Below are 18,718 nucleotides of genomic sequence, written 5' to 3' on the forward strand. Positions count from 1 at the left end.
GGATGATAGTAATTGACTGAAACAGGACATAGATAATTAGAATAGACAGAGGATCAGGATGATAGTAATTGACTGAAACAGGACATAGATAATTCGAATAGACAGAGGATCAGGATGATAGTAATTGACTGAAACAGGACATAGCTAATTAGAATGTTCAGAGGATCAGGATGATAGTAATTGACTGAAACAGGACATAGATAATTCGAATAGACAGAGGATCAGGATGATAGTAATTGACTGAAACAGGACATAGATAATTAGAATGGACAGAGGATCAAGATAATAGTAATTGACTGAAACAAGACATAGATAATTAGAATAGACAGAGGGTCAGGATGATAGTAATTGACTGCAACAGGACATAGATAATTAGAATGTTCAGAGGATCAGGATGATAGAAATTGACTGAAACAGGACATAGATAATTAGAATGGACAGAGGATCAGGATGATAGTAATTGACTGAAACAGGACATAGCTAATTAGAATGTTCAGAGGATCAGGATGATAGTAATTGACTGAAACAGGACATAGATAATTCGAATAGACAGAGGATCAGGATGATAGTAATTGACTGAAACAGGACATAGATAATTAGAATGTTCCGAGGATCAGGCTGATAGTAATTGACTGAAACAGGACATAGATAATTAGAATAGACAGAGGATCAGGATGATAGTAATTGACTGAAACAGGACATAGATAATTCGAATAGACAGAGGATCAGGATGATAGTAATTGACTGAAACAGGACATAGATAATTAGAATAGACAGAGGGTCAGGATGATAGTAATTGACTGCAACAGGACATAGATAATTAGAATGTTCAGAGGATCAGGATGATAGTAATTGACTGAAACAGGACATAGATAATTAGAATGTTCAGAGGATCAGGATGATAGTAATTGACTGAAACAGGACATAGATTATTCGAATAGACAGAGGATCAGGATGATAGTAATTGACTGAAACAGTACATAGATAATTAGAATGTTCAGATGATCAGGATGATAGTAATGGACTGAAACAGGACATAGATAATTAGATTCGACAGAGGGTCAGGATGATAGTAATTGACTGAAACAGGACATCGATAATTAGAATGTTCAGAGGATCAGGATGATAGTAATTGACTGAAACAGGACATAGATAATTAGAATGGACAGAGGATCAGGATGATAGTAATTGACTGAAACAGGACATAGATAATTAGAATGTTCAGAGGATCAGGATGATAGTAATTGACTGAAACAGTACATAGATAATTAGAATGTTCAGAGGATCAGGATGATAGTAATTGACTGAAACAGGACATAGATAATTAGAATGTTCAGAGGATCAGGATGATAGTAATTGACTGAAACAGGACATAGATAATTAGAATAGACAGAGGATAAGGATGATATTAATTGACTGAAACAGGACATAGATAATTAGAATGTACAGAGGATCAGGATGATAGTAATTGACTGAAACAGGACATAGATAATTAGAATGGACAGAGGATCAGGATGATAGTAATTGACTGAAACAGGACATAGCTAATCAGAATGTTCAGAGGATCAGGATGATAGTAATTGACTGAAACAGAACATAGATAATTAGAATGTTCAGAGGATCAGGATGATAGTAATTGACTGAAACAGTACATAGATAATTAGAATGGACAGAGGATCAGGATGATAGTAATTGACTGAAACAGGACATAGCTAATCAGAATGTTCAGAGGATCAGGATGATAGTAACTGACTGAAACAGGACTTAGATAATTAGAATGTTCCGAGGATCAGGATGATAGTAATTGACTGAAACAGGACATAGATAATTAGAATGGACAGAGGATCAGGCTGATAGTAATTGACTGAAACATGACATAGATAATTCGAATAGACAGAGGATCAGGATGATAGTAATTGACTGAAACATTACATAGATAATTAGAATAGACAGAGGATCAGGATGATAGTAATTGACTGAAACAGGACATAGATAATTAGATTAGACAGAGGGCCAGGATGATAGTAATTGACTGAAACAGCACATAGATAATTAGAATGTTCAGAGGATCAGGATGATAGTAATTGACTGAAACAGGACATAGATGATTAGAATGGACAGAGGATCAGGATGATAGTAATTGACTGAAACAGGACATAGATAATTAGAAAATTCAGAGGATCAGGATGATAGTAATTGACTGAAACAGGGCATAGATAATTAGAATAGCCAGAGGATCAGGATGATAGTAATTGACTGAAACAGGACATAGATAATTAGAATAGACAGAGGATCAGGATGATAGTAATTGACTGAAACAGGACATAGATAATTAGAATGTTCCGAGTATCAGGATGATAGTAATTGACTGAAATAAGACACAGATAATTAGAATAGACAGAGGATCAGGTTGATAGTAATTGACTGAAACAGGACATAGATAATTAGACTAGACAGAGGATCAGGTTGATAGTAATTGACTGAAACAGGACATAGATAATTAGAATGGACAGAGGATCAGGATGATAGTAATTGACTGATACAGGACATAGATAATTAGAATGTTCAGAGGATCAGGATGATAGTAATTGACTGAAACAGTACATAGATAATTAGAATAGCCAGAGGATCAGGATGATAGTAATTGACTGAAACAGGACATAGATAATTAGAACAGACAGAGGATCAGGATGATAGTAATTGACTGAAACAGGACATAGATAATTAGAATGTTCCGAGGATCAGGATGATAGTAATTGACTGAAATAGGACACAGATAATTAGAATAGACAAAGGATCAGGTTGATATTAATTGACTGAAACAGGACATAGATAATTAGAATGGACAGAGGATCAGGATGATAGTAATTGACTGAAATAGGACATAGATAATTCGAATGTTCAGAGGATCAGGTTGATAGTAATTGACGGAAACAGGACATAGATAATTGGACTAGACAGAGGATCAGGTTGATAGTAATTGACTGAAACAGGACATAGATAATTAGAATGGACAGAGGATCAGGATGATAGTAATTGACTGAAATAGGACATAGATAATTAGAATGTTCAGAGGATCAGGATGATAGTAATTGACTGAAACAGGACATAGATAGTTAGAATGTTCAGAGGATCAGGATGATAGTAATTGACTGAAACAGGACATAGATAATTAGAATGTTCAGAGGATCAGGATGATAGTAATTGACTGAAACGGGACATAGATAATTAGAATGTTCAGAGGATCAGGATGATAGGAATTGACTGATACAGGACATAGATAATTAAAATGTTCAGAGGATCAGAATGATAGTAATTGACTGAAACAGGACATAGATAATTAGAATGGACAGAGGGTCAGGATGATAGTAATTGACTGAAACATTACATAGATAATTAGAATAGACAGAGGATCAGGATGATAGTAATTGACTGAAACAGGACATAGATAATTAGATTAGACAGAGGGTCAGGATGACAGTAATTGACTGAAACAGGACATAGATAATTAGAATGTTCAGAGGATCAGGATGATAGTAATTGACTGAAACAGGACATAGATGATTAGAATGGACAGAGGATCAGGATGATAGTAATTGACTGAAACAGGACATAGATAATTAGAATGTTCAGAGGATCAGGATGATAGTAATTGACTGAAACAGGACATAGATAATTAGAATAGACAGAGGATCAGGATGATAGTAATTGACTGAAACAGGACATAGATAATTAGAATGTTCCGAGGATCAGGATGATAGTAATTGACTGAAACAGGACATAGATGATTAGAATGGACAGAGGATCAGGATGATAGTAATTGACTGAAACAGGACATAGATAATTAGAATGTTCAGAGGATCAGGATGATAGTAATTGACTGAAATAGGACACAGATAATTAGAATAGACAGAGGGTCAGGTTGATAGTAATTGACTGAAACAGGACATAGATAATTAGAATGGACAGAGGATCAGGATGATAGTAATTGACTGAAACAGGACGTAGATAATTAGAATGTTCAGAGGATCAGGATGATAGTAATTGACTGAAATAGGACACAGATAATTAGAAAAGACAGAGGATCAGGTTGATAGTAATTGACTGAAACAGGACATAGATAATTAGAATGGACAGAGGATCAGGATGATAGTAATTGACTGAAACAGGACATAGATAATTAGAATAGACAGAGGATCAGGATGATAGTAATTGACTGAAACAGGACATAGATAATTAGAATGTTCAGAGGATCAGGATGATAGTAATTGACTGAAATAGGACACAGATAATTAGAAAAGACAGAGGATCAGGTTGATAGTAATTGACTGAAACAGGACATAGATAATTAGAATGTTCAGAGGATCAGGTTGACAATAATTGACTGAAATAGGACACAGATAATTAGAATAGACAGAGGATCAGGTTGATAGTAATTGACTGAAACAGGACATAGATAATTAGAATGGACAGAGGATCAGGATGATAGTAATTGATTGAAATAGGACATAGATAATTAGAATGTTCAGAGGATCAGGTTGATAGTAATTGACTGAAACAGGACATAGATAATTAGAATGGACAGAGGATCAGGATGATAGTAATTGACTGAAATAGGACATAGATAATTAGAATGTTCAGAGGATCAGGATGATAGTAATTGACTGAAATAGGACATAGATAATTAGACTAGACAGAGGATCAGGTTGATAGTAATTGACTGAAACAGGACATAGATAATTAGAATGTTCCGGGGATCAGGATGATAGTAATTGACTGAAATAGGACACAGATAATTAGAATAGACAGAGGATCAGGTTGATTGTAATTGACTGAAACAGGACATAGATAATTAGACTGGACAGAGGATCAGGTTGATAGTAATTGACTGAAACAGGACATAGATAATTAGAATGGACAGAGGATCAGGATGATAGTAATTGAGTGAAATAGGACATAGATAATTAGAATGTTCAGAGGATCAGGATGATAGTAATTGACTGAAACAGGACATAGATAATTAGAATGTTCAGAGGATCAGGATGATAGTAATTGACTGAAACAGTACATAGATAATTAGAATAGACAGAGGATCAGGATGATAGTAATTGACTGAAACAGGACATAGATAATTAGACTAGACAGAGGATCAGGATGATAGTAATTGACAGAAACAGGACATAGATAATTAGAATGTTCCGAGGATCAGGATGATAGTAATTGACTGAAACAGGACATAGATAATTAGAATGTTCAGAGGATCAGGATGATAGTAATTGACTGAAACAGGACATAGATAATTAGAACGGACAGAGGATCAGGATGATAGTAATTGACTGAAATAGGACATAGATAATTAGAATGTTCAGAGGATCAGGATGATAGTAATTGACTGAAACAGGACATAGATAGTTAGAATGTTCAGAGGATCAGGATGATAGTAATTGACTGAAACAGGACATAGATAATTAGAATGGACAGAGGATCAGGATGATAGTAATTGACAGAAACAGGACATAGATAATTAGAATGTTCCGAGGATCAGGATGATAGTAATTGACTGAAACAGGACATAGATAATTAGAATGTTCAGAGGATCAGGATGATAGTAATTGACTGATGCAGGCCATAGATAATTAGAATGTTCAGAGGATCAGGATGATAGTAATTGACAGAAACAGGACATAGATAATTAGAATGTTCCGAGGATCAGGATGATAGTAATTGACTGAAACAGGACATAGATAATTAGAATGTTCAGAGGATCAGGATGATAGTAATTGACAGAAACAGGACATAGATAATTAGAATGGACAGAGGATCAGGATGATAGTAATTGACTGAAATAGGACATAGATAATTAGAATGTTCAGAGGATCAGGATGATAGTAATTGACTGAAACAGGACATAGATAGTTAGAATGTTCAGAGGATCAGGATGATAGTAATTGAATGAAACAGGACATAGATAATTAGAATGTTCAGAGGATCAGGATGATAGTAATTGACTGAAACAGGACATAGATAATTAGAATGGACAGAGGATCAGGATGATAGTAATTGACTGAAACAGGACATAGATAATTAGAATGGACAGAGGATCAGGATGATAGTAATTGACTGAAATAGGACATAGATAATTAGAATGTTCAGAGGATCAGGATGATAGTAATTGACTGAAACAGGACATAGATAGTTAGAATGTTCAGAGGATCAGGATGATAGTAATTGACTGAAACAGGACATAGATAATTAGAATGTTCAGAGGATCAGGATGATAGTAATTGACTGAAACTGGACATAGATAATTAGAATGGACAGAGGATCAGGATGATAGTAATTGACTGAAACAGGACATAGATAATTAGAATGTTCAGAGGATCAGGATGATAGTAATTGACTGAAACAGTACATAGATAATTAGAATAGCCAGAGGATCAGGATGATAGTAATTGACTGAAACAGGACATAGATAATTAGAATAGACAGAGGATCAGGATGATAGTAATTGACTGAAACAGGACATAGATAATTAGAATAGACAGAGGATCAGGATGATAGTAATTGACTGAAATAGGACACAGATAATTAGAATAGACAGAGGATCAGGTTGATATTAATTGACTGAAACAGGACATAGATAATTAGAATGGACAGAGGATCAGGTTGATAGTAATTGACTGAAACAGGACATAGATAATTAGACTAGGCAGAGGATCAGGTTGATAGTAATTGACTGAAACAGGACATAGATAATTAGAATGGACAGAGGATCAGGATGATAGTAATTGACTGAAACAGGACATAGATAATTAGAATGTTCAGAGGATCAGGATGATAGTAATTGACTGAAACAGTAGATAGATAATTAGAATGTTCAGAGGATCAGGATGATAGTAATTGACTGAAACAGGACATAGATAATCGAATCTATAGAGGATCAGGATATTAGTAATTGACTGAAACAGTACATAGATAATTAGAATGTTCAGAGGATCAGGATGATAGTAATTGACTGAAACAGGACATAGATAATTAGAATGGACAGAGGATCAGGATGATAGTAATTGACTGAAACAGGACATAGATAATTAGAATGTTCAGAGGATCAGGATGATAGTAATTGACTGAAACAGGACATAGATAATTAGAATAGACAGAGGATCAGGATGATAGTAATTGACTGAAACAGGACATAGATAATTAGAATGGATAGAGGATCAGGATGATAGTAATTGACTGAAACAGGACATAGATAATTAGAATGTTCAGCGGATCAGGATGATAGCAATTGAATGAAACAGGACATAGATAATTAGAATGGACAGAGGATCAGGATGAATGTAATTGACTGAAACAGGACATAGATAATTAGAATAGACAGAGGATCAGGATGATAGTAATTGACTGAAACAGGACATAGATAATTAGAATGTTCAGCGGATCAGGATGATAGTAATTGAATGAAACAGGACATAGATAATTAGAATGTACAGAGGATCAGGATGAATGTAATTGACTGAAACAGGACATAGATAATTAGAATAGACAGAGGATCAGGATGATGGTAATTGACTGAAACAGCACATAGATAATTAGAATGTTCAGAGGATCAGGATGACAGTAATTGATTGAAACAGGACATAGATAATTCGAATAGACAGAGGATCAGGATGATAGTAATTGACTGAAACAGGACATCGATAATTAGAATGTTCAGAGGATCAGGATGATAGTAATTGACTGAAACAGGACATAGATAATTAGAATGGACAGAGGATCAGGATGATAGTAATTGACTGAAACAGGACATAGATAATTAGAATAGACAGAGGATCAGGTTGATAGTAATTGACTGAAACAGGACATAGATAATTCGAATAGACAGAGGATCAGGATGATAGTAATTGACTGAAACAGTACATAGATAATTGGAATGTTCAGAGGATCAGGATGATAGTAATTGACTGAAACAGTACATAGATAATTAGAATGGACAGAGGATCAGGATGATAGTAATTGACTGAAACAGGACATAGATAATTAGAATAGACAGAGGATCAGGATGATACAACTTGACTGAAACAGGACACAGATAATTAGAATAGACAAGGGATCAGGATGATAGTAATTGACTGAAACAGTACATAGATAATTAGAATGTTCAGAGGATCAGGATGATAGTAATTGACTGAAACAGGACATAGATAATTAGAATGTTCAGAGGATCAGGATGATAGTAATTGACTGAAACAGTACATAGATAATTGGAATGTTCAGAGGATCAGGATGATAGTAATTGACTGAAACAGGACATAGATAATTCGAATAGACAGAGGATCAGGATGATAGTACTTGACTGAAACAGGACATAGATAATTAGAATGTTCAGAGGATCAGGATGATAGTAATTGACTGAAACAGGACATAGATAATTAGAATGTTCAGAGGATCAGGATGATATTAATTGACTGAAACAGGACATAGATAATTAGAATGTTTAGAGGATCAGGATGATAGTAATTGTCTGAAACAGGGCATAGATAATTAGAATAGACAGAGGATCAGCATGATAGTAATTGACTGAAACAGGACATAGATAATTAGAATGGACAGATGATCAGGATGAATGTAATTGACTGAAACAGGACATAGATAATTAGAATAGACAGAGGATCAGGATGATAGTAATTGAATGAAACAGGACATAGATAATTAGAATGTTCAGAGGATCAGGATGATAGTAATTGACTGAAACAGGACATAGATAATTAGAATGTTCAGAGGATCAGGATGATAGTAATTGACTGAAACAGGACATAGATAATTAGAATGTTTAGAGGATCAGGATGATAGTAATTGTCTGAAACAGGGCATAGATAATTAGAATAGACAGAGGATCAGGATGATAGTAATTGACTGAAACAGGACATAGATAATTAGAATGGACAGAGGATCAGGATGAATGTAATTGACTGAAACAGGACATAGATAATTAGAATAGACAGAGGATCAGGATGATAGTAATTGACTGAAACAGGACATAGATAATTAGAATGTTCAGAGGATCAGGATGATAGTAATTGACTGAAACAGTACATAGATAATTAGAATGGACAGAGGATCAGGATGATAGTAATTGAATGAAACAGGACATAGATAATTAGAATGTACAGAGGATCAGGATGATAGTAATTGACTGAAACAGGACATTGATAATTAGAATGTTCAGAGGATCAGGATGATAGTAATTGACTGAAACAGAACATAGATAATTAGAATGGACAGAGGATCAGGATGATAGTAATTGATTGAAACAGGACATAGATAATCGAATATATAGAGGATCAGGATGTTAGTAATTGACTGAAACAGGACATAGATAATTAGAATGTTCAGAGGATCAGGGTGATATTAATTGACTGAAACAGGACATAGATAATTAGAATGGACAGAGGATCAGGATGATAGTAATTGACTGAAACAGGACATAGATAATTAGAATGTTCAGAGGATCAGGATGATAGTAATTGACTGAAACAGGACATAGATAATTCGATTAGACAGAGGATCAGGATGATAGTAATTGACTGAAACAGGACATAGATAATTAGAATGTTCAGAGGATCAGGATGATAGTAAATGACTGAAACAGGACATAGATAATTAGAATAGACAGAGGATCAGGATGATAGTAATTGACTGAAACAGGACATAGATAATTAGAATGTTCAGAGTATCAGGATGATATTAAATGACTGAAACAGGACATAGATAATTAGAATAGACAGAGGATCAGGATGATAGTAATTGACTGAAACAGTGCATAGATAATTGGAATAGACAGAGGATCAGGATGATAGTAATTGACTGAAACAGGACATAGATAATTAGAATGGACAGAGGATCAGGATGATAGTAATTGACTGAAACAGAACATAGATAATTAGAATAGACAGAGGATCAGGATGATAGTAATTGACTGAAACAGTACATAGATAATTAGAATGTTCAGAGGATCAGGATGATAGTAATTGACTGAAACAGGACATAGATAATTAGAATGTTCAGAGGATGAGGATGATAGTAATTGACTGAAACAGTACATAGATAATTAGAATAGACAGAGGATCAGGATGATAGTAATTGACTGAAACAGGACATAGATAATTAGAATGGACAGAGGATCAGGATGATAGTAATTGACTGAAACAGGACATAGATAATTAGAATGTTCAGAGGATCAGGATGATAGTAATTGACTGAAACAGTACATAGATAATTAAAATGTTCAGAGGATCGGGATGATAAGCAATTGACTGAAACAGTACATAGATAATTAGAATGGACAGAGGATCAGGATGATAGTAATTGACTGAAACAGGACATAGATAATTAGAATGTTCAGAGGATCAGGATGCTACTAATTGACTGAAACAGGACATCGTTAATTAGAATGTTCCGAGGATCAGTATGATAGTAATTGACTGAAACAGGACTTAGATAATTAGAATGGACAGAGGATCAGGATGATAGTAATTGACTGAAACAGGACATAGATAATTCGAATAGACAGAGGATCAGGATGATAGCAATTGACTGAAACATTACATAGATAATTAGAATAGACTGAGGATCAGGATGATAGTAATTGACTGAAACTGGACATAGATAATTAGAATAGACAGAGGATCAGGATGATAGTCATTGACTGAAACAGTACAGAGATAATTAGAATGGACAGAGGATCAGGATGATAGTAATTGAGTGAAACAGGACATAGATAATTAGAATAGACAGAGTATCAGGATGATAGTAATTGACTGAAACAGGACATAGATAATTAGATTAGAACGAGGGTCAGGATGATAGTAATTGACTGAAACAGGACATAGATAATTAGAATGTTCAGAGGATCAGGATGATAGTAATTGACTGAAACAGGACATAGATAATTCGAATAGACAGAGGATCAGGTTGATAGTAATTGACTGAAACAGGACATAGATAATTAGAATGTTCAGAGGATCAGGATGATAGTAAATGATTGAAACAGAACATAGATAATTAGAATAGACAGAGGATCAGGATGATAGTAATTGACTGAAACAGTACATAGATAATTAGAATGTTCAGAGGATCAGGATGATAGTAATTGACTGAAACAGGACATAGATAATTAGAATGTTCAGAGTATCAGGATGATAGTAAATGACTGAAACAGGACATAGATAATTAGAATAGACAGAGGATCAGGATGATAGTAATTGACTGAAACAGTACATAGATAATTAGAATAGACAAAGGATCAGGATGATAGTAATTGACTGAAACAGGACACAGATAATTAGAATGGACAGAGGATCAGGATGATAGTAATTGACTGAAACAGGACATAGATAATTAGAATGTTCAGAGGATCAGGATGATAGTAATTGACTGAAACAGGACATAGATAATTAGAATGTTCAGAGGATCAGGATGATAGTAATTGACTGAAACAGGACATAGATAATTAGAATGTTCAGAGGATCAGGATGATAGTAATTGACTGAAACAGTACATAGATAATTAGAATAGACAGAGGATCAGGATGATAGTAATTGACTGAAACAGGACATAGATAATTAGAATGGACAGAGGATCAGGATGATAGTAATTGACTGAAACAGGACATAGATAATTCGAATAGACAGAGGATCAGGATGATAGTAATTGACTGAAACAGTACATAGATAATTAGAATGTTCAGAGGATCAGGATGATAGTAATTGACTGAAACAGGACATAGATAATTAGAATGTTCAGAGGATCAGGATGATAGTAATTGACTGAAACAGTACATAGATAATTAGAATAGACAGAGGATCAGGATGATAGTAATTGACTGAAACAGGACATAGATAATTAGAATGGACAGAGGATCAGGATGATAGTAATTGACTGAAACAGGACATAGATAATTCGAATAGACAGAGGATCAGGATGATAGTAATTGACTGAAACAGTACATAGATAATTAGAATGTTCAGAGGATCAGGATGATAGTAATTGACTGAAACAGGACATAGATAATTAGAATGGACAGAGGATCAGGATGATAGTAATTGACTGAAACAGGACATAGATAATTAGAATAGACAGAGGATCAGGATGATAGTAATTGACTGAAACAGGGCATAGATAATTAGAATGTTCAGAGGATCAGGATGATAGTAATTGACTGAAACAGTACATAGATAATTAGAATGTTCAGAGGATCAGGATGATAGTAATTGACTGAAACAGGACATAGATAATTAGAATGGACAGAGGATCAGGATGATAGTAATTGAATGAAACAGGACATAGATAATTAGAATAGACAGAGTATCGGGATGATAGTAATTGACTGAAACAGGACATAGATAATTAGAATGTTCAGAGGATCAGGATGATAGTAATTGAATGAAACAGGACATAGATAATTAGAATAGACAGAGGATCACGATGATAGTAATTGACTGAAACAGGACATAGATAATTAGAATGTACAGAGGATCAGGATGATAGTAATTGACTGAAACAGGACATAGATAATTAGAATAGACAGAGTATCAGGATGATAGTAATTGACTGAAACAGGACATAGATAATTAGATTAGAACGAGGGTCAGGATGATAGTAATTGACTGAAACAGGACATAGATAATTAGAATGTTCAGAGGATCAGGATGATAGTAATTGACTGAAACAGGACATAGATAATTCGAATAGACAGAGGATCAGGTTGATAGTAATTGACTGAAACAGGACATAGATAATTAGAATGTTCAGAGGATCAGGATGATAGTAAATGATTGAAACAGAACATAGATAATTAGAATAGACAGAGGATCAGGATGATAGTAATTGACTGAAACAGTACATAGATAATTAGAATGTTCAGAGGATCAGGATGATAGTAATTGACTGAAACAGGACATAGATAATTAGAATGTTCAGAGTATCAGGATGATAGTAAATGACTGAAACAGGACATAGATAATTAGAATAGACAGAGGATCAGGATGATAGTAATTGACTGAAACAGTACATAGATAATTAGAATAGACAAAGGATCAGGATGATAGTAATTGACTGAAACAGGACACAGATAATTAGAATGGACAGAGGATCAGGATGATAGTAATTGACTGAAACAGGACATAGATAATTAGAATGTTCAGAGGATCAGGATGATAGTAATTGACTGAAACAGGACATAGATAATTAGAATGTTCAGAGGATCAGGATGATAGTAATTGACTGAAACAGGACATAGATAATTAGAATGTTCAGAGGATCAGGATGATAGTAATTGACTGAAACAGTACATAGATAATTAGAATAGACAGAGGATCAGGATGATAGTAATTGACTGAAACAGGACATAGATAATTAGAATGGACAGAGGATCAGGATGATAGTAATTGACTGAAACAGGACATAGATAATTAGAATGTTCAGAGGATCAGGATGATAGTAATTGACTGAAACAGTACATAGATAATTAGAATGTTCAGAGGATCATGATGATAGTAATTGACTGAAACAGGACATAGATAATTAGAATGTTCAGAGGATCAGGATGATAGTAATTGACTGAAACAGTACATAGATAATTAGAATAGACAGAGGATCAGGATGATAGTAATTGACTGAAACAGGACATAGATAATTAGAATGGACAGAGGATCAGGATGATAGTAATTGACTGAAACAGGACATAGATAATTCGAATAGACAGAGGATCAGGATGATAGTAATTGACTGAAACAGTACATAGATAATTAGAATGTTCAGAGGATCAGGATGATAGTAATTGACTGAAACAGGACATAGATAATTAGAATGGACAGAGGATCAGGATGATAGTAATTGACTGAAACAGGACATAGATAATTAGAATAGACAGAGGATCAGGATGATAGTAATTGACTGAAACAGGGCATAGATAATTAGAATGTTCAGAGGATCAGGATGATAGTAATTGACTGAAACAGTACATAGATAATTAGAATGTTCAGAGGATCAGGATGATAGTAATTGACTGAAACAGGACATAGATAATTAGAATGGACAGAGGATCAGGATGATAGTAATTGAATGAAACAGGACATAGATAATTAGAATAGACAGAGTATCGGGATGATAGTAATTGACTGAAACAGGACATAGATAATTAGAATGTTCAGAGGATCAGGATGATAGTAATTGACTGAAACAGGACATAGATAATTAGAATGTTCAGAGGATCAGGATGATAGTAATTGACTGAAACAGGACATAGATAATTAGAATGTTCAGAGGATCAGGATGATAGTAATTGACTGAAACAGTACATAGATAATTAGAATAGACAGAGGATCAGGATGATAGTAATTGACTGAAACAGGACATAGATAATTAGAATGGACAGAGGATCAGGATGATAGTAATTGACTGAAACAGGACATAGATAATTCGAATAGACAGAGGATCAGGATGATAGTAATTGACTGAAACAGTACATAGATAATTAGAATGTTCAGAGGATCAGGATGATAGTAATTGACTGAAACAGGACATAGATAATTAGAATGTTCAGAGGATCAGGATGATAGTAATTGACTGAAACAGTACATAGATAATTAGAATAGACAGAGGATCAGGATGATAGTAATTGACTGAAACAGGACATAGATAATTAGAATGGACAGAGGATCAGGATGATAGTAATTGACTGAAACAGGACATAGATAATTCGAATAGACAGAGGATCAGGATGATAGTAATTGACTGAAACAGTACATAGATAATTAGAATGTTCAGAGGATCAGGATGATAGTAATTGACTGAAACAGGACATAGATAATTAGAATGGACAGAGGATCAGGATGATAGTAATTGACTGAAACAGGACATAGATAATTAGAATAGACAGAGGATCAGGATGATAGTAATTGACTGAAACAGGGCATAGATAATTAGAATGTTCAGAGGATCAGGATGATAGTAATTGACTGAAACAGTACATAGATAATTAGAATGTTCAGAGGATCAGGATGATAGTAATTGACTGAAACAGGACATAGATAATTAGAATGGACAGAGGATCAGGATGATAGTAATTGAATGAAACAGGACATAGATAATTAGAATAGACAGAGTATCGGGATGATAGTAATTGACTGAAACAGGACATAGATAATTAGAATGTTCAGAGGATCAGGATGATAGTAATTGAATGAAACAGGACATAGATAATTAGAATAGACAGAGGATCACGATGATAGTAATTGACTGAAACAGGACATAGATAATTAGAATGTACAGAGGATCAGGATGATAGTAATTGACTGAAACAGGACATAGATAATTAGAATAGACAGAGTATCAGGATGATAGTAATTGACTGAAACAGGACATAGATAATTAGATTAGAACGAGGGTCAGGATGATAGTAATTGACTGAAACAGGACATAGATAATTAGAATGTTCAGAGGATCAGGATGATAGTAATTGACTGAAACAGGACATAGATAATTCGAATAGACAGAGGATCAGGTTGATAGTAATTGACTGAAACAGGACATAGATAATTAGAATGTTCAGAGGATCAGGATGATAGTAAATGATTGAAACAGAACATAGATAATTAGAATAGACAGAGGATCAGGATGATAGTAATTGACTGAAACAGTACATAGATAATTAGAATGTTCAGAGGATCAGGATGATAGTAATTGACTGAAACAGGACATAGATAATTAGAATGTTCAGAGTATCAGGATGATAGTAAATGACTGAAACAGGACATAGATAATTAGAATAGACAGAGGATCAGGATGATAGTAATTGACTGAAACAGTACATAGATAATTAGAATAGACAAAGGATCAGGATGATAGTAATTGACTGAAACAGGACACAGATAATTAGAATGGACAGAGGATCAGGATGATAGTAATTGACTGAAACAGGACATAGATAATTAGAATGTTCAGAGGATCAGGATGATAGTAATTGACTGAAACAGGACATAGATAATTAGAATGTTCAGAGGATCAGGATGATAGTAATTGACTGAAACAGGACATAGATAATTAGAATGTTCAGAGGATCAGGATGATAGTAATTGACTGAAACAGTACATAGATAATTAGAATAGACAGAGGATCAGGATGATAGTAATTGACTGAAACAGGACATAGATAATTAGAATGGACAGAGGATCAGGATGATAGTAATTGACTGAAACAGGACATAGATAATTAGAATGTTCAGAGGATCAGGATGATAGTAATTGACTGAAACAGTACATAGATAATTAGAATGTTCAGAGGATCATGATGATAGTAATTGACTGAAACAGGACATAGATAATTAGAATGTTCAGAGGATCAGGATGATAGTAATTGACTGAAACAGTACATAGATAATTAGAATAGACAGAGGATCAGGATGATAGTAATTGACTGAAACAGGACATAGATAATTAGAATGGACAGAGGATCAGGATGATAGTAATTGACTGAAACAGGACATAGATAATTCGAATAGACAGAGGATCAGGATGATAGTAATTGACTGAAACAGTACATAGATAATTAGAATGTTCAGAGGATCAGGATGATAGTAATTGACTGAAACAGGACATAGATAATTAGAATGGACAGAGGATCAGGATGATAGTAATTGACTGAAACAGGACATAGATAATTAGAATAGACAGAGGATCAGGATGATAGTAATTGACTGAAACAGGGCATAGATAATTAGAATGTTCAGAGGATCAGGATGATAGTAATTGACTGAAACAGTACATAGATAATTAGAATGTTCAGAGGATCAGGATGATAGTAATTGACTGAAACAGGACATAGATAATTAGAATGGACAGAGGATCAGGATGATAGTAATTGAATGAAACAGGACATAGATAATTAGAATAGACAGAGTATCGGGATGATAGTAATTGACTGAAACAGGACATAGATAATTAGAATGTTCAGAGGATCAGGATGATAGTAATTGAATGAAACAGGACATAGATAATTAGAATAGACAGAGGATCACGATGATAGTAATTGACTGAAACAGGACATAGATAATTAGAATGTACAGAGGATCAGGATGATAGTAATTGACTGAAACAGGACATAGATAATTAGAATGTTCAGAGGATCAGGATGATAGTAATTGACTGAAACAGTACATAGATAATTGGAATGTTCAGAGGATCAGGATGATAGTAATTGACTGAAACAGGACATAGATAATTCGAATAGACAGAGGATCAGGATAATAGTAATTGACTGATACAGGACATAGATAATTAGAATGTTCAGAGGATCAGGATGATAGTAATTGACTGAAACAGGACATAGATAATTAGAATGTTCAGAGGATCAGGATGATAGTAATTGACTGAAACAGGACATAGATAATTAGAATAGACAGTGTATCCGGATGATAGTAATTGGCTGAAACAGGACATAGATAATTAGATTAGAACGAGGGTCAGGATGATAGTAATTGACTGAAACAGGACATAGATAATTAGAATGTTCAGAGGATCAGGATGATAGTAATTGACTGAAACAGGACATAGATAATTCGAATAGACAGAGGATCAGGATGATAGTAATTGACTGAAACAGGACATAGATAATTAGAATGTTCAGAGGATCAGGATGATAGTAAATGACTGACACAGGACATAGATAATTAGAATAGACAGAGGATCAGGATGATAGTAATTGACTGAAACAGGACATAGATAATTAGAATGTTCAGAGTATCAGGATGATAGTAAATGACTGAAACAGGACATAGATAATTAGAATAGACAGAGGATCAGGATGATAGTAATTGACTGAAACAGTACATAGATAATTAGAATAGACAGAGGATCAGGATGATAGTAATTGACTGAAACAGGACATAGATAATTAGAATGGACAGAGGATCAGGATGATAGTAATTGACTGAAACAGAACATAGATAATTATAATAGACAGAGTATCAGGATGATAGTAATTGACTGAAACAGTACATAGATAATTAGAATGTTCAGAGGATCAGGATGATAGTAATTGACTGAAACAGGACATAGATAATTAGAATGTTCAGAGGATCAGGATGATAGTAATTGACTGAAACAGTACATAGATAATTAGAATAGACAGAGGATCAGGATGATAGTAATTGACTGAAACAGGACATAGATAATTAGAATGGACAGAGGATCAGGATGATAGTAATTGACTGAAACAGGACATAGATAATTCGAATAGACAGAGGATCAGGATGATAGTAATTGACTGAAACAGTACATAGATAATTAGAATGTTCAGAGGATCAGGATGATAGTAATTGACTGAAACAGGACATAGATAATTAGAATGGACAGAGGATCAGGATGATAGTAATTGACTGAAACAGGACATAGATAATTAGAATAGACAGAGGATCAGGATGATAGTAATTGACTGAAACAGGGCATAGATAATTAGAATGTTCAGAGGATCAGGATGATAGTAATTGACTGAAACAGTACATAGATAATTAGAATGTTCCGAGGATCAGGATGATAGTAATTGACTGAAACAGGACATAGATAATTAGAATGGACAGAGGATCAGGATGATAGTAATTGAATGAAACAGGACATAGATAATTAGAATAGACAGAGTATCAGGATGATAGTAATTG

Source organism: Heterodontus francisci, chromosome 28 (genome assembly GCF_036365525.1).
Source record: "Heterodontus francisci isolate sHetFra1 chromosome 28, sHetFra1.hap1, whole genome shotgun sequence".
Classification (NCBI taxonomy): domain Eukaryota; kingdom Metazoa; phylum Chordata; class Chondrichthyes; order Heterodontiformes; family Heterodontidae; genus Heterodontus; species Heterodontus francisci.